This window comes from Globicephala melas, chromosome 6 (genome assembly GCF_963455315.2).
Source record: "Globicephala melas chromosome 6, mGloMel1.2, whole genome shotgun sequence".
Classification (NCBI taxonomy): Eukaryota; Metazoa; Chordata; class Mammalia; order Artiodactyla; family Delphinidae; genus Globicephala; species Globicephala melas.
Window position 1 is genome coordinate 97,021,667 of NC_083319.1, and position 22,224 is coordinate 97,043,890.

Consider the following 22,224-nt stretch of genomic DNA (forward strand, 5'->3'; position numbering starts at 1 on the left):
TTGTTATGAATAACAAAAAACCCCTTAATCTCTCTTATTACTTGGAATTTGCAAGGGTTTTAGGAACTCTGTGCCAGGAACAGGGATGAAGACCAAATATTGCTTTCTTATAAATCACAATATCATACTATGCTACTAAGGTGTAAGAACAGACATCATAAGAATAAAAAAACCTTAAAAGTACAGTGGAATACAATTGAGAGGCCAGAAATAAACCCTCACATTTAGAGACAACTGAATTTCAACAAGGGTGCCACAATTCAATCAGAAAAATAACACTCTTTTCAATACATGGTTTTAGAACACCTGAATATTCACAGGCAAAAGAATGAAGTTGTACCTCTGCCTCACACCATCTATACAAATTAACTCGAAATGAATAACAGACCTAAAATGTAGGAAAAAAAGAGGAATAAATATTTTTGATTTCTGGTTAGGCAAAGTTTTCTTAGATTTGACAAAAACAAATAAAAGAAAAACAGATCAACTGGATATTATCCAAATAAAAAAACTTTTGTGCTTCGAAGAACTCCATGAAGAAAGTGAAAGCAACCCACAAAATGGGAGAAAATATTTACAAACATCTAACGGATCAAGAGGCTTGTACCCAAATCATAGAAGAAATCTTACAAGTCAACAACGAAATGACAAATAACCCAATTTATAAACGGAGAATGAATGTGAACAGACATTTCTCCAAGGAATATATACAAACAGCCAATAAAAAATTAGAACACGAAAAGATGCTCAACATTAGGGAGATGCAAATCATGACCATAATAAAATCCCGCTTCACACTCACCAGGAGGGCTTTTAAAAAAAAGACAGACAGTAACAATTATTAACCGTAGTTGTGGGAAAACTGCAACCCTCATTCATTGCTGATGGGCTGGTAAAATAGTTCTGCTGCCTTGGAAAATTGTTCTGGCAGTTTCTAAATTTGTTGAACAGTTACCTTATCACCCAGTAATTCCATTCTAGGTATATATAAAGTAGATTGGAAAACTGGGTACACACAAAAATGTTTACACAACTGCTCGTAACAGCATTATTCATAACAGTCAAAACAGAAACAACAAATGTCTCTCAACTGATAAACTGATCAACAAAATGTGATATATCCATACAACTAAACATTAGCTTGGCCAGAAACTGAATTGGATTACTGATGCATATTACAACACTGATGGGCCTTACAAAGGTCATGCTAAATGAAAGAAGCCATTCACCAAAGGGTACATATTTGGGGATTCCATTTATATGAAACCTCCAAAATAAGCAAATCTCTAAAGACACAGAGTAGATTAGTAGCTCCTAGGAGCTTGGGAGCAGGAATGGAGAGTGACTACTAAAGAGTACAGTGTTTCTTTTGACGATGATGAAATTATATTAAAATTAAATAGTGGTGATAATTCCACATCTCTGTGAACATATTAAAAAAAAGCAATGAACTGTACAGATTAAAAGGGTGAATTTTTGGTACAAGAATTGTACCTCAATAAAATTGTTATTTAAAAACAAATTCTGACAAAGAAAACTTCAGGTCCACATTGTTTCTGTAGTGAATTCTAGTGTGAATTTTTAAGGAAGAAATGATACTAATTTTATAGCACCAGGAACAGGAAGAAAAGAAAAGATCTGATAATGAGAAGCTATTAAGGCATATGACTAACATCATACTTAGCAGTGAATACATAAATTCTTCCACATTAAATCCCAGCCTGACTGAAAAAGAAGTTAAAAGTGCATAGAGATAAAAAGAAATAAAAAATATGCTTATTTACAAATCACACTATTTAGGATATAAAATCAAAAACAAAAAACCAAAACCCATCATTAGCAAGTAGCACCCATACAGGAATTCAAGAGTAAGTTAACATTCTAAACTCCATCTCAGCTACCTCTGAAATTTGCAGATTAAAGGACATAAGCTGCACCTTTACTACAGTACAGACAAAAAGTACTCAGTATAACTCAACATAACTAAGTGGACATTCCTGACTCGAGTAAAATCTTAGCAAACTGATCATAAAAGGAAAATAACTAACATTGATAAAGACTGTATAAAACAGGCTGAGAGCAATCTGAAATCAAGAGTTAAATCCATCACACCACAAAGTGGGAAATGAATAAAGAGCTGACCTCAGACATGTCCATCTTCTGTAGCGTTTAGGAAGGTGCAGAGGACTGAAGATTCAGCTGCGGGGACACAAAAAGGACACTGTCAGGACACCTGGCCTGCCTTACAGTTCCTACACTCACCTCCCAATCACATCAGCAGCCCAGCTGAGAAGCAGCCTCCCTACAGCATCCCTTTAGCCCTTGAAAAGGCAAGGGAAAGACCCTGTGGAAACACCATCTGTCCACCTACCAGTCTGAAATGATCACGGGGATTAAACCTACCACTCTCATTTGGTAAAAATAATTTTGTCTATTGATGTAAATGGATTCAATTAAATACAAACAAAAAATGAACAACAGATGATTGAAGTACAGCAAAGGATGACACTACTTTGTTAAAATAAACACTAAGAAAAAGAGACACAGGCTGCGTCCTTTATCTATTTTCCTAGCAAAACTGTTTACCCCTTGAGTTAGAGAATCCACAGAATGCCCAATAAAAAGGATGTGGTGCTTTATGGCAAAGTTTTAAAAATTACTACTTTCTAGTGGGCTGCAGTTTCTCAAAAGAGACTCAGTAAGTTTCTTCTGATGACTGAACGGTATGAACGACTGTTCGGCTCCTGGCTCTGTCACATGCCGGGTGAGCCTGGAGAAGTCACAGGCGCTCTCAAACTCAGGACCACCTCACCACCCTGAGACTCCGATCTGCTTTCTGCTTAACGTGTGTTTAATGCAGATGCTCATACCGCTATCACGAGATAATTGGGAGGCTTATGTAAACCACCCAAGGAAAGGAACAAAGTGTCTTCTGAACAACATCTACTGTCACTTTTTCGGCGGTTAGTACCTGGCACTTGCCTCTTTTTCCAAATGACACCACATCGAATTCTCAGAACAACGCCATGAAGCAGGCATTATTCATAGCCTCCTTTGCAGACCTGACTCGTCCCCAGGTTACTTCTCCCGCCCACAGTACAGGTGACACGGCTGTAACTGACCGGGTCTCTCCCGCTCCAGAGCAGGGCTGCCCAGCACACTCTCCTCCGCCCACGCTTTCTGGCCCGCTCACGGCCAGCGTGACCACCGCGCTTTCCCTCCCACTGTCCGCCCCGGCGTCCTGTCCCCCCCGCCCCGCTCCCCCCACCGCCAGATGCAGGCGGGGCCGGGCATTCCGTCCCCACACGCACCGTTGCCGCTCCTAACGGGTCTCAGATCCACCTGCCCCCGAGACCACAAGGCCCGAACCGGGATCGCCCCACTCACCTTCCCACGGCCGAGGTCCGGGCCAGACCCGAGCACTGCAGTCCCGCCTGGACCAGAAGGCGGCCCGAGACGTACCACTTCCGACCCCGCCACAAGTACGCGGCTCTCAGCAAAGCTCCAGGCCACGCGAAGACCTCCAACTGCCACGACCAAAGCTCCAGGTTTTTCTCACCTCGAGGCCTGTGAGGGCGGAAGGGGTGAGGCGGGGCCTACGTTGCACATGCGCAGAGGAAGCCGCTAAAGACCCGGAAAACCGTAAGAGGGAGAAAGACTACATTCCCCTTGGCCCCCTGCACCCTGGGTTGACTGGGAACCAAGCAATCGATTCAGTACTTCAGAGTAGGAATACGGGGGAAATGCTTGTCCCAGGGTCCTGGGTGCCCTGAGACCCCTGATTGGGTGTGTGTCTGAGGCAGGAGATAGATGGGCCCCAAGCCAGGCATTCACAACTGACCTCCCGTTTGCATTTCACAGGGCAGGAAAAAGTGGCCTTCCGACACTTACAACTTAGTCTCCTGTTTACATTTGCTGAGACAGGAGATAGATAGGTTTCAGTGTAGACGTTTAAAATCTGCCTCCTGGGCTTCCCTGGTGGCTCAGTGCTTGAGAGTCCGCCTGCCGATGCAGGGGACACGGGTTCGTGCCCCGGTCCGGGAAGATCCCACATGCCGCGGGGCGGCTGGGCCCGTGAGTCATGGCCGCTGAGCCTGCGCGTCCGGAGCCTGTGCTCCGCAACGGGAGAGGCCACAACAGTGAGAGGCCCGCGTACCGCAAAAAACAAAAAAAAACCAGCCTCCTGTTTGCTCTCTGAAATGGAAGCAACAGCAGAATCAGGGTAAATAGCCAGGCTTTGTCTCCTGTGGACACCTTAAGATAACAGTTATGACAGGAACAGAGAGGGGCTAACCCTTGTTTGAGTAACAGATCAAGAGGTCATATATTTCCCATCCTTGGGACAAGGGAGACATTGCAAATGTGCAGAAAGGTTCCTTGGGGGTCAAAAAGGAGGGGGCACCACCCCAGAATATGCGATGCTAAGGCCATCTCATAGGCCTCTGTGCTGAAATCCATCTTGGAAAAAAGTTGCACAGGCACATTGGGGAGGGTCCTAGGGCAGGTCAGGTGTAGAAGAAGAATCCAGATAATTGGCCAAAGGTACACAAAGACCCAGAAGAACTGCCCTATATAAATGATTTAACCACCTCTTTACTGTGCTCCTCCTCATTAGGGGGGGACGCCCACACCCTTTGTAGCCAGATGTGCATCTCTGCATTGCTTCTGTCTTAACTAAACAGAATGTTTCTCTGTGTGCTATGTCTCTAATAATAAACTTTGTACCTGTTTTTATAGTTTTTGCCTCCGTGAGCAATGCATTTTTCACAGGGGGCAAGAGCCAAGAGGTGTGGTGGCTGGGATTCCTGGTTTTCATCCAGGCTTCCCAGGTTCAATTCCTGGGCAGGGAATGAAGATCTCACTTCATGCCACCACTCACTGCTGTCTCTCCAAGATCATGTCCACACTGTGGTTCTTAGGCCATCTGTATACCTGGGTCCCAGGGCAAAACTAGGAAAGCTCGTAGCTGAAACCATATTTTCCAAATTGCTAGATCCTGATAGTCCCGAGAAAATATCCTCCTAATGGAATAGAATTTTCCGTCTCTGCATTAATTAACCTTCTTGGCATCAAGGGGGCGTCCTTTGTGAAAGACAAATAGTGTATTTTCTCAAAAGTGAGTTCACTGGTTTAGTCATAATGAGACAGACTTCTTTTTTCATTTATTGCAATTTTCAAACCAAGCAGGATGCTGCAGTGCCTTTCTGGACACAAAAGCCTTTTCCTGTTCTCTGCTTCTTTAGAGGAAAACGGTTTCAGCTCCTAGACTGTCGTCACTGAGTTCCAAAGGACAGAGTCAGTTACTAATAAGGAAGAAGAGGAAATACAGAAACAAAGGAGGGGCAGTCAAAAACAATAGGGCAGGGCTTCCCTGGTGGCACAGTGGTTGAGATTCTGCCTGCCGATGCAGGGGACATGGGTTCCTGCCCCAGTCGGGGAAGATCCCACATGCCGCGGAGCAGCTAGGCCCATGAACCATGGCTGCTGAGACTGCGCGTCCAGAGCCTGTGCTCCACAATGGGAGAGGCCGCAACAGTGAGAGGCCCGCGTACCGCAAAAAAAAAAAAAAAAAAAATAGGGCAGCTATAAAACGGGGACCTGTTTCCTCCTCGAGGGATATACATAGCAATATCTATGTATGTGTCTTGTTATGCATAACAATATGTGCAGGATCTAAAGCCCCTACTCTGCTGGAGGATGGTAACTTCAGATTGAGCACAATACTCCTAAACACCACCCAGTCACCTCATTACCAACCAAAGTCACACATCCTACAGGCTTCGCCCCAAATTTTGCCTATAAAAACTCTTCCACAAAAATCATCCAGGACTTCAGGTCTTTTGAGCATGAGCCACCAGTTCTCATTGCTTGGTCTTTGGAATAAATCTTTACCTGCTCCAAACTTTGACGATTTTGTTTGTTTGGCCTCACTGTGCATCAGGTACATAAACTTGCATTTGGCAATCATTTCCTATGTAAAAATCCATGAACTCCTAATGTTAAAGGTAAATATGAAAGTATAATGAACTGACAGCCATACCATGTTTGTTTTATGCAAACCAGTTGGCCCTCCTCATGACATAGGCCTAGCAAAACGCTCAATATTGTTTGCAAATTTTTTTTCCTACACCTCCAATTCTGACCGGAGCAAGGCTGTTGAAAAATCATTATTCCTTCAACACTTTATGGAGTATTTTCTGTGTTCTTTATTGTATATAAATATATTTCAACATTTTGTTTTAAATTATACAAAAACACAGGGTCAGTTTAATCAAAAACACAGTGCTTTATGGGATTATTGGAGGAAATTTCCACTCTGCATCTCCTTCCCAAACGTAACCAATGTCCATTAGCCTCAACTTTATTCAGTGCAGTCCACTACACAAATACATTTTTCAGAGAGCAGCTTTTCTTTTTTCCACTTATTTACAACTCATTTTGACTCAAAGTGTAGTCATATTATCAAGTCAAACCATGTAAAACTACATAGTTGGGCTGCAACACACAGGCTTGAAAGAATGAAAAAAGAGCCCCAAATCAGCGACAGAGACATCAATGATTTAATGGGTGGAGGATCTTACATGTCTGAAGTGTGGTCCTTGAGTGACATCCCACCCTGTGCAGCAGACCACAGGAAGGACGTGGCAGTAGTCTTCCCTAGCAGGGGTTGGGGGGAAGATACCAGTTATAGGGGGAATTGACCTCAGATTGGCTCATCAGTTACCAGGGAAACCAACAGAGCTACATGGTTCTCACCACCCCTTTGATCAGCTATCAGCATGGAGATGTTCTGCTCTAAAGCTAGAACGATCATTGGCTGGGGCATGGGGCAAGTATGCAGGAAGGTTACTCTTCTGAGAAGGGTGTAGGTGAAGCAAGCACTGGTCAAGCAGGACATGTACAAAGAGCAAGAGAACATGCATTTGGAGTGGCCTGACCATACATACGTCATACTTTTTCTTGGCTGCATGACATTGTATTGGAGGGGTATATGATTTACTTCATAAAAACCTTTTACATGGATGTTTAGTTCGTTTCTAAATTTCATTATCGTAAATGTGCAGTAAATATTTCTGTCTATGCTTCTTTGCATGTTTGCATTAGTTCTGCAATAGAAATTCCAAAATATAGAATTGCTAAATTAAAATAGATACATAAAAGTTGTTAGATGCCACGCTTCCCTGGTGGCGCAGTGGTTGAGAGTCCGCCTGCCGATGCAGGGGACATGGGTTCATGCCCCGGTCTGGGAAGATCCCACATGCCGTCAAGCAGCTGGGCCCGTGAGCCATGGCTACTGAGCCTGTGGCGTCTGGAGCCTGTGCTCCTCAACGGGAGAGGCCACGGCAGTGAGAGGCCCGTGTACCACAAAAAAATAAAATAAAAAAATAAAAAGTTGGTAGATGTTAACAATAGGCCATCAAAGAAGCTATGCTAATTTATACTTCCACTAGGATTTGTGAAAGAAAAAGCTGTTCTGACACTTAGTAAAACAGTAAGACTTTTTTCAAGAAAATTACAATAGGGGAGAGAGGTCAGACTTAACTCCAAATACAGCAAAGAAAGCTTGGGACTTATAGCTGATGAGCAAATTGAGGGAATATGTGGATGGAAAATGACTAGAAGGAGACTTCAGAAGTAGAGGGATTCTTACTAACCTGACCTAACGAGATTCTTGCTAAAGAGAGGCCAAGTGCTTAGATGTCAAAGGTGAGGGATGAGGCTCAAGGATGAAGATTCTATCTAAACTGACTTAGCAGCATTCTTGCTAAAACTCGACTGTGTACACCTGTCAAGGATGGGATGGATATGGAATGCTAAGGTCAAAGCTTAGTCTAAAAGAGGGTTTAGGGGAACCTGACTGAAGTTTGGTCAAGAAGGGCATTTGGGTCACATTACATGAGAGTTCCACTCCCCTCATCCTTATTCCAATACAGGATTTCACTGTTCTTTGATAAATACTTATTACAGAGGCTAATCGAATAGATGATTTACATCTACATATTTCCATTTGGCATTTTCTTATTGTATTGTGAAAGTTACAAATTTTTTATACAAGTAGGTTCTGAGACCAGAGTCCTTTTTATTATTCTGAAAATCAACTTATATTACATATAAAATTCCATTATATATTTGGATCTATTGATAGATTTTTGTTGTTGTTGTTCCCTTGGTCTATCTATCAATGTACCATTTACACAATGTGTTCATTTCTTTAGCTTTCTTATAGATTTAACTATGATAATCATATCTTTTGACTCAATTTTCAGAATTTCCCTGGCTATTCTCACAAGCTATTCATTAAGAGAAACAGTGTAACTTTCTAGGGCCAAATCTCTAAAAATAATCATGCTGAGGTTCTGATTAGCATCATACTTATGAATTGAAGTGAGACAATATTTTTACAATGGTAAAATAATGACATTATCCAGTCTGCCAATAATATACTTCTGGCCACTGTATATCTCACTCTCCTTTAGATCCCTTATGTAGTTTAATAGTTTTCTATATATAGATATACATATAGGCAAACATTGATTAAGTTCTTTCAACTTGATTTTTATGGTAAATGAAACATTTTCACATATGGTTTAATATGTATTTATTTGCACATAGGAAAGTTGTTGGTTTTGATATAGTAACAATGTTCTTTTCTTTATTCTCTGATTTATTTTTTCAACTAGTTTTAATGTTAATGATCTTGGATATTCATGCACATAATGACAAGTCACTGATTATCATTATTTGTACTTCTATTATGGGCTGAATTGTGCCTGACCCCTCAAATCAATATGTTGAAGCCCTAACCCTGAGTACCTTAGAATGTAACTATATTCAGAGTTAGAGTCGTCAAAGAAGTAATTACATTAAAATGAGGCTGTTAAGGTAAGCTCTAATCCATTCTACCTGGTGTTCTTTTAAGAAGCTTTGGCTACACAAGGAGACACAAGGAATGCATACATACAGAAGAAAGACCACATGAAGATACAATAAGAGGGCAACACTAAAAAAGTCCCAGAGATCTAAAGCACAATATAGTGAATATAAACAACAGTATTGTATTATAGTCATCAAACTTGCTAAAAGACTAGATCTTAATTATCACAATCACCAAAAAGAAATGATAATTATGTGACATGATCAAGGTGCTAATTGTCACTACAATGGCAATCATATTACAATACCTAAATCTACCAAATCAACATGTTTTACACCTTAAATTTACACAATGTTATATGTCATATATTTCAATTAAAATTGAAATATATTTCAATTAAAATATGTCAAATATATTTCAATGTTATATGTCAAATATATTTCATCTCTCCTTGGCTTGAGACCATCTGCAAGCCAAGCAGAGATGCCACAGAAGAAACCAGTTTACCGACACCTTGATTTTGAACTTCTAGCTTCTCAAACTGTAAGAAAATAAATTTCTCTTGCTTAAACACCCAGTCTACACTTTGTTGTTATGGCAGACCTAGCAAACCTATACACTTTATAATGAATTAAACATAAGGAGCACAAAAAGTCTGGTGGAGCTATATTAAATAAGTCATAATAGACTTTAACATAAAGATAAATAATAGACATAAAGAATATATAATCATATACTATATATATAATATATATAAAATATCTTTTATGTGTATTTATTATTTATTCTTTGTAATTCTTATAACCTGTTGTGTGACACCTGTTCTTCCAGATGCTGGACTGACAGCAGGGAAAAAGAAATAAAAATCCCTCTACTCTGCTCTTGGCTTTGTGTTCAGGATTGGTGTGGGGAGCCTATTAGATGGAGTCACAGCAAGAGAGTGAGGGAGTATGTCCCTACCTGGCAGAAAGTCCTGACCAAATTGGTGCTGCTCCCTTAGGTGAAGGTGCTTGGTCATGGCTGGCCCTTGGTTCAGTATAAGGTAGACCAAAGATGAGCCTTCCTCTCATCTCACTTAACAAATCTTAATGGCAAAACAGGAAAAGATCAAACAGTTTAAAGATGACATAAATACATCTCAGAACCAAGCTCAAGAATATTTATATGTCTACAAAATATCCACCACCCAGCAAGTCTGTAATCCAATTAAAAATCACCAGATTTGACAAGAAAATGGGACCCATGAGGAACAAAATAAATCAGTTAAAATTGTTGCTAATCTGGGAATTCCCTGGTAGACCAGTTGTTGGGACTCCATGCTCTCCCTGCGGAGGACCTGGGTTCGATCCCTGGTCAGGAACTAAAATCCCACAAGCCAAATTGGCATGTCTGGAAAAAAATTTTTTTTAATTGTTGCTAATCTGACACAGATGTTAAAAGGGTATTAATACAGTCATTTTCACTGTATTCCATACAGTCATTATCACTGTATTCCATAGATTCGAAAAGTTAAGTAGAAGCATGAGAGATAAAACAAAAGATTCAAACTGAACTTCTAGATGTAGATGAAAACTACAATGCTTGCTATAAAAAATAAAATGGATGGGATTAAACAGCACATTATACATTTCTACAGAAAAGACACAGGAAAAAATTAGCAATGAACAGCAAATGGTACAACAATTTCAAGTGGTCAGATAAATATGTAATTGGAGTTCTTATAGGAGTGTGAGGGAGTAGGGGAGAAAATTTAAAGAAATAATGAATGAAAGTTTTTCAAACTGTAAATCTATACATCCATGAACCTTAGTGATCTCAAGCATAAGAAACATAAAGCTACACTAAGGCACATCATAATCAAATTGATCAAAACCAGTGATAAATATAAAATATTAAAAGCAGCTGGAGAAAAAAAATTGTTTGTACAAAGAAGCCAAGATGGGGGAGACCTTCAAGATAGCGGAGGAGTAAGAGGTGGAGACTACCATTCTACCCACAAATACATCAAAAATACATCTACATGTGGAACAACTCCTACAGAACACCTACTGAACACTGGCAGAAGACCTCAGATTTCCCAAAAGGCAAGAAAATCCCCACGTACCTGGGTAGAGCAAAAGAATAAACAGAGACAAAAGAATGGGGATGGGACCTGCACCTCTGGGAGGGAGCTGTGAAGGAGGAAAAGTTCCCACACACGAGGAAGACCCTTCACTTGCAGAGACAGGGCGTGGGGGTGGGGGGAAGCTTCAAAGCCACAGAGGAGAGTGCAGCAACAGGGGTGCTGAGGGCAAAGTGGAGAGATTCCCGCACAGAGGATCGGGGCTGACCAGCACTCACCAGCCCGAGAGGCTTGTCTGCTCACCTGCCGGGGCGGGTGAGGGCTGGGAGCTGAGGCTCGGGCTTCGGTCGGATTGCAGGGAGAGGACTGGGGTTGGCTGCATGAACACAGCCTGAAGGAGGCTAGTGCACCACGGCTAGCCGAGAGGGAGTCCGGGGAAAAGTCTGGACCTGCCAAAGAGGCAAGAGACCATTGTTTTGGGGTGCACGAGGAGAGGGGTTCCTTCCCTGTGTGCCCACAGAAGGCAGAGCACTGCCTAAGCAAGCTCCAGAGATGGGAGTGAGCCACAGCTATCAGCTTGAACCCCAGAGACAGGCATGAAATTCTAACGCTCTTGCTGCTGCCACCAAGAATCCTGTGTGCAAGCACAGGTCACTATCAACACACCACCCAACCCCTAGAGTCTGTGGAACCCACCAGTGCCAGGGTCCCATGATCCAGGGACAACTTCCCTGGGAGAACACATAGCATGCCTCAGGCTATTACAATGGCATCTGCCACTACAGGCTTGCCCCACATTCCAGTTATGACTACCGTACCCCTCCTTCCCACCAGCCTGAGTGAGCAAGAGTGGCTTAATCAGCCTCTGCTTTAACCCCTCCTGTCTGGGTGGGGAACAGATGCCTGAGGGTGATCTACATGCACAGATGGGACCAAAACCGTTCAGACAAAGAAGAGAAAGGGAAATTTCTCCATGCAGCCTCAGGAGGACCAGATTAAATGCCCACAATCAACTTGACATATCCTGCATCTGTGGAATATCTGAATAGACAACAAATTGTCCCAAATTGATGAGGTGGACTTTGGAAGCAACTGTACACTTGGGTTTTGCTGTTTGAGACTGATTTGTGTCTGATTTTTATGTTTATCTTAGTTGAGTTTTTAGTGCTTCTTATCATTGGTGGATTTGTTTGTTGGTTTAGGTGCTCTCTTATTCTTTTTATATATTTTTATTTTAATTACTTAATGTTATTTATTTTTTCTTTCTTTTTTTCTCCCTTTCCTTCTGAGCCATGTGGCTGACACGGTCTGGATGCTCCTGCCTGGTGTCAGGCCAGAGCCTCCAAGGTGGGAGAGCCGAGTTCAGGATATTGCTCCACCAGAGGCCTCCCAGACCCACATAATATAAATCAGCAAGAGCTCTCCCAGAGCTATCTGTCTCAATTCTAAGACCCAGCTCCACCCAATGGCCAGCAAGCTCATGTGCTGGACGCCCCATGCCAAACAACTAGCAAGACAGGAACACAACCCCACCCATTAGGAGAGAGGCTGCCTAAAATCATACTGAGTTCACAGACACCCCAAAACACACCACCAGACGTGGCCCTGCCCACCAGAAAGACAAGATCCAGCCTCATCTACCAGAACACAGGAGCCAGTCCCCTCCACCAGAAAACCTACACAACCCACTGAACCAACCTTAGCCACTGGGGGCAGATATCAAAAACAATGGGAACTACTAATCTACAGCCAGTGAAAAGGAGACCCCAAACAAGTAAGTTAAACAAAATGAGAAGACAAAGAAATATGCAGGAGATGAAAGAGAAAAGTACAAAATGAAGAGGATATAGACAGTCTACCTGAAAAAGAATTCAGCGTAATGATAGTAAAGATATCCAAAATCTTGGAAATAGAATGGAGAAAATACAAGAAACATTTAACAAGAACCTAGAAGAACTCAGGAGCACACAAACAATGATGAATAACACAATAAATGAAATTAAAAATTCTCTAGAAGGAATCAATAGCAGAATAACTGAGGCAGAAGAACGGATAAGTGACCTGGAAGATAAAATAATAGAAATATCTGTCACAGAGCAGAATAAAATAAAAGAATAAAAAGAATTGTGGACAGTCTCAGAGAGCTCTGGGACAACGTTAAACAGACCAATGTTCGAATTATAAGGGTCCCAGAAAAAGAAGAGAAAAAGAAAAAGAAATTTGCAGAAGAAAATATTTGAAGAGATTATAGTTGAAAACTTCCCTAACATGGGAAAGGAAATAGTCAATCAAGTCTAGGAAGTGCAGAGAGTCCCATACAGGATAAACCCAAGGAGAAACATGCTGAGACACGTATTAATCAAACTAACAAAAATTAAATTCAAAGAAAAAATATTAAAAGCAGCAGGGGAAAAACAACAAATAACATACAAGGGAATCCCCATAAGGTTAACAGCTGATCTTTTGGCAGAAACTCTGCAAGCCAGAAGGGAGTGGCAGGACATATTTAAAGTAATGAAAGGGAAAAAATTACAATCAAGATTACTCTATCCAGCAAGGATCTCATTCAGATTTGCTGGAGAAAACAAAAGCTTTACAGACAAGCAAAAGCTAAGAGAATTCAGCACCACCAAACCAGCTTTACAACAAATGCTAAAGGAACTTCTCTAGGCAGGAAACAAAAGAGAAAGAAAAGACCTACAAAAACAAACCCAAAACAATTAAGAAGATGGTAGTAGGAAAACACATATTGATAATTACCTTAAATGTAAATAGATTAAATACTCCAACCAAAACACTTAGACGGGCTGAATGGATATAAAAACAAGACCTGTATATATGCTGTCTATAAGAGACCCACTTCAGACCTAGGGACACATACAGACTGAAAATCAGAGTATGGAAAAAGATATTTCATGCAACTGGAAATCAAGAGAAAGCTGGAGTGGCAATACACATACAAGACAAAATATACTTTAAAATAAAGACTGTAACAAGAGACAAGGAAAGACAGTGCATAATGATCAAGGGATCAATCCAAGAAAATATCACAATTGTGAATATATATGCACCTAACATAAGAACACCTCAATATATAAGGCAAATACTAACAGCCTTAAAAGGGTAAATTGACTGTAACATGATAATAGTAGGGGACTTTAACACTTCACTTTCACCAATGGACAGATCATCCAAAATAAAAATAAATAAGGAAACACAAGCTTTAAATAACACATAGACAAGATGGACTTAACTGATATTTATAGGATATTCCATCCAAAAACAACAGAATACACTTTCTTCTCAACTGCTCATGGAACATTCTCCAGGATAGGTAATATCTTGGGTCACAAATCAAGCCTTGGTAAATTTAAGAAAATTGAAATCATATCAAGTATCTTTTCCGACCACAAAGCTATGAGACTAGATATCAATTAGAGGGAAAAAAACTGTAAAAAACACAAACACATGGAAGCTAAACAATACACTAGTAAATAACCAAGAGATCACTGATGAAATCAAAGAAGTCAAAAAATACTTAGAAACAAATGACAATGAAAACACAACCCAAAACCTATGGGATGCAGCAAAAGCAGTTCTAAGAGGGAAGTTTATAGCGATAAAATCCTACCTCAAGAAACAAGAAACATCTCAAACAAACAAACTAACCTTACACCTTAAGGAACTAGAGAAAGAACAAACAACCCTAAAGTCAGTAGAAGGAAAGAAATCATAAACATCAGAGCAGAAATAAATGAAATAGAAACAAAGAAAACAATAGCAAAGATCAATAAAACTAAAAGCTGGTTCTTTGAGAAGATAAACAAAATTGATAAGCCTTTAGCCAGACTCATCAAGAAAAAAAGGGAGAAGACTCGAATCAACAGAATTAGAAATGAAAAGAAGTAACAACTGACACTGCAGAAATACAAAGGATCATGAGAGATTACTAAAAGCAACTCTATGCCAATAAAATGGACAACCTGGAAGAAATGGACAAATTCTTAGAAAGGCACAACCTTCTGAGACTGAACCAGGAAGAAATAGAAAATATAAACAGACCAATCACAAGCACTGAAATTGAGACTGTGGTTAAGAATCTTCCAACAAACAAAAGCCCAGGACCAGATGGCTTTCACAGGCGAATTCTATCAAACATTTAGAGAAGAGCTAACACCTATCCTTCTCAAACTCTTCCAAAATATAGCAGAGGGAGGAACATTCCCAAACTCATTCTACGAGGCCACCATCATCCTGATACCAAAACCAAAAACGATGTCACAAAAAAAGAAAACTACAGGCCAATATCACTGACAAATATAGATGCAAAAATCCTCAACAAAATACCAGCACAGAATCCAACAACACATTAAAAGGATCATACACCATGATCAAGTGGGGTTTATCCCAGGAATGCAAGGATTCTTCAATATACACAAATCCATCAATGTGGTACACCATATTAACAAATTGAAGGATAAAAACCATATGATAGGGCTTCCCTGGTGGCGCAGTGGTTGAGAGTCCGCCTGCTGATGCAGGGGACACGGGTTCGTGCTCCGGTCCGGGAAGATCCCACATGCCGTGAAGTGGCTGGGTCCGTGAGCCATGGCTGCTGAGCCTGTGCGTCTGGAGCCTCTGCTCTGCAACGGGAGAGGCCACAACAGTGAGAGGCCCATGTACCGCAAAAAACAAAAACAAACAAAAAACCATATGATAATCTCAATAGATGCACAAAATGCTTTTGACAAAATTCAATACCCATTTATGATATAAACTCTCCAGAAAGTAGACATAGAGGAAAGCTACCTCAATGTAATAAAGGCCATACATGAGAAACCCACAGCCAACATCATTCTCAATGGTGAAAAACTGAAATCATTTCCTCTGAGATTAGGAACAAGACAAGGTTTCTCACTTCCACCACTACTATTCAATATAGTTTTGGAAGTCCTACCCACAGCAATCAGAGAAGAAAAAGAAATAAAAAGAATCCAAATCAGAAAAGAAGAAGTAAAACTGTCACTGTTTACAGATGAAATGATACTATACATACAGAATCCTAAAGATGCTACTAGAAAACTACTAGAGGTAATCAGTGAATTTGGTAAAGTAGCGGGATACAGAAATAATGGAGAGAAATCTCTTGCATTCCTATACATTAATGATGAAATATCTGAAAAAGAAATTAAGGAAATAGTCCCATTGACCATTGCAACAAAAATAATGAAATACCTATGAATAAGCCTACCTAAGGAGACAAAAGACCTGTATGCAGAAAACTATAAGACATGGATGAAAGAAATTAAATATGATACAGATAGAGATATATACCATGTTCTTGGATTGGAAGAATCAACTTTGTGAAAATGACTATACTACCCAGAGCCATCTACAGTTTCAATGCAATCCCTACCAAACTCTAATAGCAGTTTTCAGAGAACTAGAACAAAAAAATTCACAATTTGTATGGAAACACAAAAGACCCCAAATAGCAAAAGCAATCATGAGAAAGAAAAACAGAGCTGAAGGAATCAGTCTCCCTGATTTCAGACTATACTACAAAGCTACAGTAATCAAGACTGTACGGTACTTGCACAAGAACAGTAATATAGATCAATGGAACAGGATAGAAAGCCCAGAAATGAATCACACAACTATAGTCAATTTATCTATGACAAAGGGGGCAAGACTATACAATGGAGAAAAGACAGCCTGTTAAATAAGTGGTTCTGGGAAAACAGGACAGCTGCACGTGAACGAATGAAATTAGAACACTCCCTAACAGCATACACAAAAATAAACCCATAATGGATTAAAGACCTAAATGTAACGCCAGACACTATAAAACTCTTAGAGGAAAACATATGCAGAACATTCTATGACATAAATCACAGCAAGATCCTTTTTGATCCACTTTCTATAGAAATGGAAATGAAAACAAAAATAAACAAATGGGACCTAATGAAACTTAAAAGCTTTTGCACAGCAAAGGAAACCATAAACAAGATGAAAAGACAACCCTCAGAATGAGAGAAATTATTTGCAAGCAAAGCAACTGACAAAGGATTAATCCCCAAATATACAAGCAGCTCATGCAGCTCAGTATCAAAGAAACAAAAAATGCAATCAAAAAATGGGCAGAAGATGTAAATAGACATTTCTCCAAAGAAGATATACAGATGGCCAATGAACACATGAAATGATGTTCAACATCACTAACCATTAGAGAAATGCAAATCAAAACCACAATGAAGTATCACCAAACACCAGTCAGAAAGGCCATCATCAAAATATCTACAAACAGCAAATGCTGCAGAGGGTGTGGAGAAAATGGAACCCTCTTGCACTGTTGGTGAAAATGTAAATTGATACAGCCACTATAGAGAACAGTATGGAGGTTCCTTAAAAAACTGAAAATAGAACTACCATATGACCCAGCAATCCCACTACTGGGCATCTAGCCTGAGAAAACCATAATTCAAAAAAAAGACGTGGGCTTCCCTTGTTGCGCAGTGGATAAGGATCTGCCTGCCAATGCAGGGGACAAAGGTTTGATCCCTGCTCTGGGAATATTCCACATGCCACAGAGCAACTAAGCCTTTGAGCCACAACTACTGAGCATGCGTTCTAGAGCCCACAAACCACAACTACTGAAGCCCACGTGCCTAGAGCCCAGGCTCCGCAACAAGAGAAGCCACCACAATGAGAAGCCCATGCACCGTAATGAAGAGTAGCCCCTGCTCACCACAACTAGAAAAAGCCTGTGTGCAGCAACAAAGAACCAACACAGCCAAAAATAAATTAATTAATTTTAAAAAATTTTTTAAATTAAAAACAAAAAACAAGTCATGTACCACAATGTTCATTGCAGTTCTATTTAGAAGAGCCAGGACATGGAAGCAACCTAAGGGTCCATCGACAAATGAATGGATGAAGATGTGGCACATATATACAATGCAATATTACTCAGCCATAAAAAGAAACGAAATTGAGTTATTTGTAGTGAGGTAGGTGGACCTAGAGTCTGTCATACAGAGTGAAGTAAGTCAGAAAGAGAAAAACAAATACCGTATGCTAACACATATATATGGAAGCTAAAACATAAAAAAAAGGTTCTGATGAACCGGACATGGGGCAGGAATAAAGACGCAGACATAGAGGAGGGACTTGAGGACACGGGGAGGGGGAAGGGGAAGCTGGGATGAAGTGAGATAGTAGCATTGACATATATACACTACCAAATGTAAAATAGATAGCTAGGGGGAAGCAGCCACATAGAACAGGGAGATCAGCTTGGTGTTTTTGACCACCTAGAGGGGTGGGATAGGGATGGTGGGAGGGAGACACAAGAGGGAGAGGATATGGGGATATATGTATACATATAGCTGACTCACTTTGTTATAAAACAGAAACTAACACAACATTGTAAAGCAATTATACTCAAATAAAGATGTTAAAAAAAAAAGAACAGATGGTCTCATACCACCTTGGACTAGGGTGACTAGTCCAGTGTCAGGCACATAGTAGGTGTTTGCCCAGGTAGATTATCTCCAACGAGCAAATCCTGTGAATTTCAGTATATTGCCCAGGTGGGAGGAAGAGCCGATAATACTTTCCTCCTCCCCCAGCCCCTTAACTAAGTATCTTCAGAATTGGGAGAGGTACTGACCCAGCACAGAAATGACAAGGAAGGCAGTCAGAAAATGAGATTCCGCATGGAAGTGGAAATTTTATGCAATAAAATAAGGAAGTCAACTCGGCATTGCCTCAGCTCAATCACTCGATGTACTGGATCCCAATTCTGCTTGCAAGGGGTGCATGCTGCCTGTGGCTGACTAGCCTGAAATGTGACCTGCTCTTATGGGGTCATGCCAATATTACATGCAGGACTATTTTAAGATCATCTTGGACCTAATCTTACTTTCAGAGATTCTGCTCCTTAACACATCAAATATATTAAAACTCAGCCCATTCCACATCAAATCTAATCTATTTTGTTCCAAATTTTGAAAGAGCTTTTATAATTTTGCTTTGAAATTATTTAGCTGTAATAAATATTTAGTGTATAATGTCTATGATTTCTTAGCAGTCATATATGTTTGGGAACTTTTTAGGAAGTGAAAGAAAACTAGTCTCTGTTATCTTTAAACAGCAAGACATTTGACCACTCAATTAAGGAACTCAACAATTAAGGAAGTTGACACAATGTTACATTATGGGTAGACATATAATTAAATGTTTATTAACTCCAAAAAAAATTTGTTAAATATTTCTCAAAGTTAAGATTACTCAGACTTTCCATGGTATACTTGATTCCCCTATGAATGGGTGTTTCTTTATCATTTTCATATTTGGAGCAGAACTGCTCCATGATAGGATCATACAATGACTGTCAACTTAAAAAAAAAGTCAAGATAAAGATTGTCAGAAACAGTGCAAGAAAAGAAAAAGGCTAAAAAGAAAAAAATAAATGCCAACTTTGGGGAAAAGACAACAAAAACTTTCAAAAATGAAGATAAAATAAACTTTAAAAAAATCTCTTTTGGTTTTTTACAGAATTTATGTTTTATTTTTATTTCTCTTTGGAATTTGATCAGAGCTACTCTCAAGGGCCCTTTTTCCTAAGACTTATTAGCTAGAAAGTAGGGTAAAGCCAAATCACAGATTTGATATCCCTCTCTAAAAGAAAACAATTAAAATAATACTTTCGTCTGAATATTGTGACAAACTTCAGGGAAGAAAACTCATATAGAATTTAGTCACCTAAGCATCAATATCTCTGTACAGCCACTCAAGACTATAATATTTGGGCTCCCCAGGGAGGTGTCAAAAAAAGAAGGGAGTAACCTAACCTAGAATTATCAAAAGAGTACCTAAATTTCAAAATAGGTCCATATAACCCCATATCCTTTTTATCCTGATCATTACCCAGGAGGTACCTGGAGGAAATTAATCCTCTCTGAAGAGAGTGAATTCAGGTGCCAAACTGCTTTACTAAGGTTAATTTTCAAGACCTGCATATCTAAGATTTGCAGTCTCTGGGGAAATAGATTATAGGTGGACCCATAAAATAAATCATCTAAATATCCAAGGAAAAGCTGGGGTGAGACTATTTTAAAAATTAAGTTATTTAAAACAAGCATGTTAAAAAAAAGGGGGGGTGGGGGAATTCCCTTGCAGTTCAGTGGTTAGGACTTTGCATTTCCACTGCAGGGGGCCTGGGTTCAACCCCTGGTCCCTGGTGGAGGAGTTAAGATCCTGCATGCCACACGGTGTGGCCAAAAACAAAGGGGAGAGGGAATAAAAATAAAACATGTGTGTGGGACTTCCCTGGTGGTCCAGTGGGTAAGACTCCATGCTCCCAATGCAGGAGGTCTGGGTTCAATCCCTGGTCAGAGAACTAAAACCCACATGCATGTCACAACTAAGAGTTCGTGTGCTGCAAATAGGAAGTCCACATGCCACAATTAAGACCCAGCACAGCCAAAATAAATAAATAAATAATATTTTTTTAAAATGTGTGTCTACAGGGAAGTGTAGAAAACACACATAAGCCTATATAATATGCATATCCCTCCAAAAAATACCTGAGGAGAATTAGGCTTTCTTCTCAGGCTAATCAAAAGGATCAAAACACACACAGCTGATTAGGGAAGTACTTTCCAGGCACAGGGTCAGTCTTCAAAAATGAAAGAGGTGACTGCTTTTTCAAACACCTAATTTTCTACAAAAAATTACAAGGAATACAAAGAAATAGGAAACATGGACCATTCAAAGGGAAAACATAAGGTGGGAGAAACCATTGCTGAAGAAACACAGGCATTAAAATTACTACACAAAATGTTAAACAACTGTTTTTAATATGCTCTAAGAGCTAAAGGAAAACCCAGAAAGAGAACTGAAGAAAATCAAGAAAATGATAAACAAAATGAAAATATTAGCAAAGAGATGAAAATTACAAAACAAAAAACAAACAGAAATTCTAGAAGTGAATTGAAAATCCACAAGAAAATCTGAGGGAATTCCCTGGAAGTCCGTCCAATGGTTAGGACTCCACATTTTCACTGCCGAGGGCCCAGGTTCAATCCCTGGTCAGGGAACTAAGATCCCACATGCCATGCAGCATGGCTGAAAAATAAATTTTTTTTAAAAAAATAAAATAAAAATAAAGAGTTTGAGAGTAGACTTGAGCAGCCAGAAGAATCATGGAACTTGAAAGCAGGTTATTTGATATTATCCCACCTGAGAAGTTGAAAGACAAAAGTAGAGAGACTCAGGGACCAATTAGGTACCATCAGGTGTACCTATGTATGCATTATGTGAGGCACAGAAGAAGAAAGGAAAGAACAGTGAGATTATTTGAAGAATAAGAGCCAAAACTTTTCTAAATTTGAGAAAAAATAAGTAACTACAAATTCAAAAAACTCATAGGGTAAAGTGAAAGAAGCCCACTCTGTGATACATTAAAATTAAACTGTTGAAAGACAAAAACAAAGAAAGAATCTTGAAAGTAGCAGGACAAAGGTGATGTGTCATGTACATGGTATCCTCATTAAGATTATCAACCAATTTGGGACTTTCCTCGTGGTCCAGTTGTTGAGACTTTGCCTTCCAATGCAGGGGGTGCGGGTTAGATCCCTGGTTGGGGAGCTGGGATTCCACATGTCTTGGGGCCAAAAAAACACAAAAAACAAAAACCATAAACATAAAAAAGAAGCAATATTGTAACAAACTCAATAAAGACTTTTAAAATGGTCCATATTAAAAAAAAAAAGAAAAGAAAAGATTATCAACTAATTTCTCAGCAGAAATCTTGGAGGCCAGAGGCAATGGATGCTATATAGAAAGTGTTGAAAGAAAGGGAAAGAAAAAAAAAACACCTTATCAACTGAGAATTTTATATCCAGAAAAAAATGTCTTTGTAAATATGGAAAATATTAATATATTCCCTGTTAAACAAAATTGCAGGAATTCATGATCGCTAGACCTTCCTAAAAAAATGCTGAAGGGACACCTATAGTTTAAAATGAAAGCACAGTAGGGAGTAATTTGAAGCCACATGAAGATGTAAAGATCTCCAGTAAAGGTATAAACATGGAAAAATATAAAAAAATATATTATATATTTTTTGTAATTTCACTTTTTATTTTGTACAAGATTTAAAAGAAATTTACATGAACATCATTATAAAACTGTGCTAATGAGTACAGAATATATAAAGATCTAACTCGTGACATCAGTGACGTAAAGTTCAGGGAGATGCAACTGTAAAGGATTATTTCTG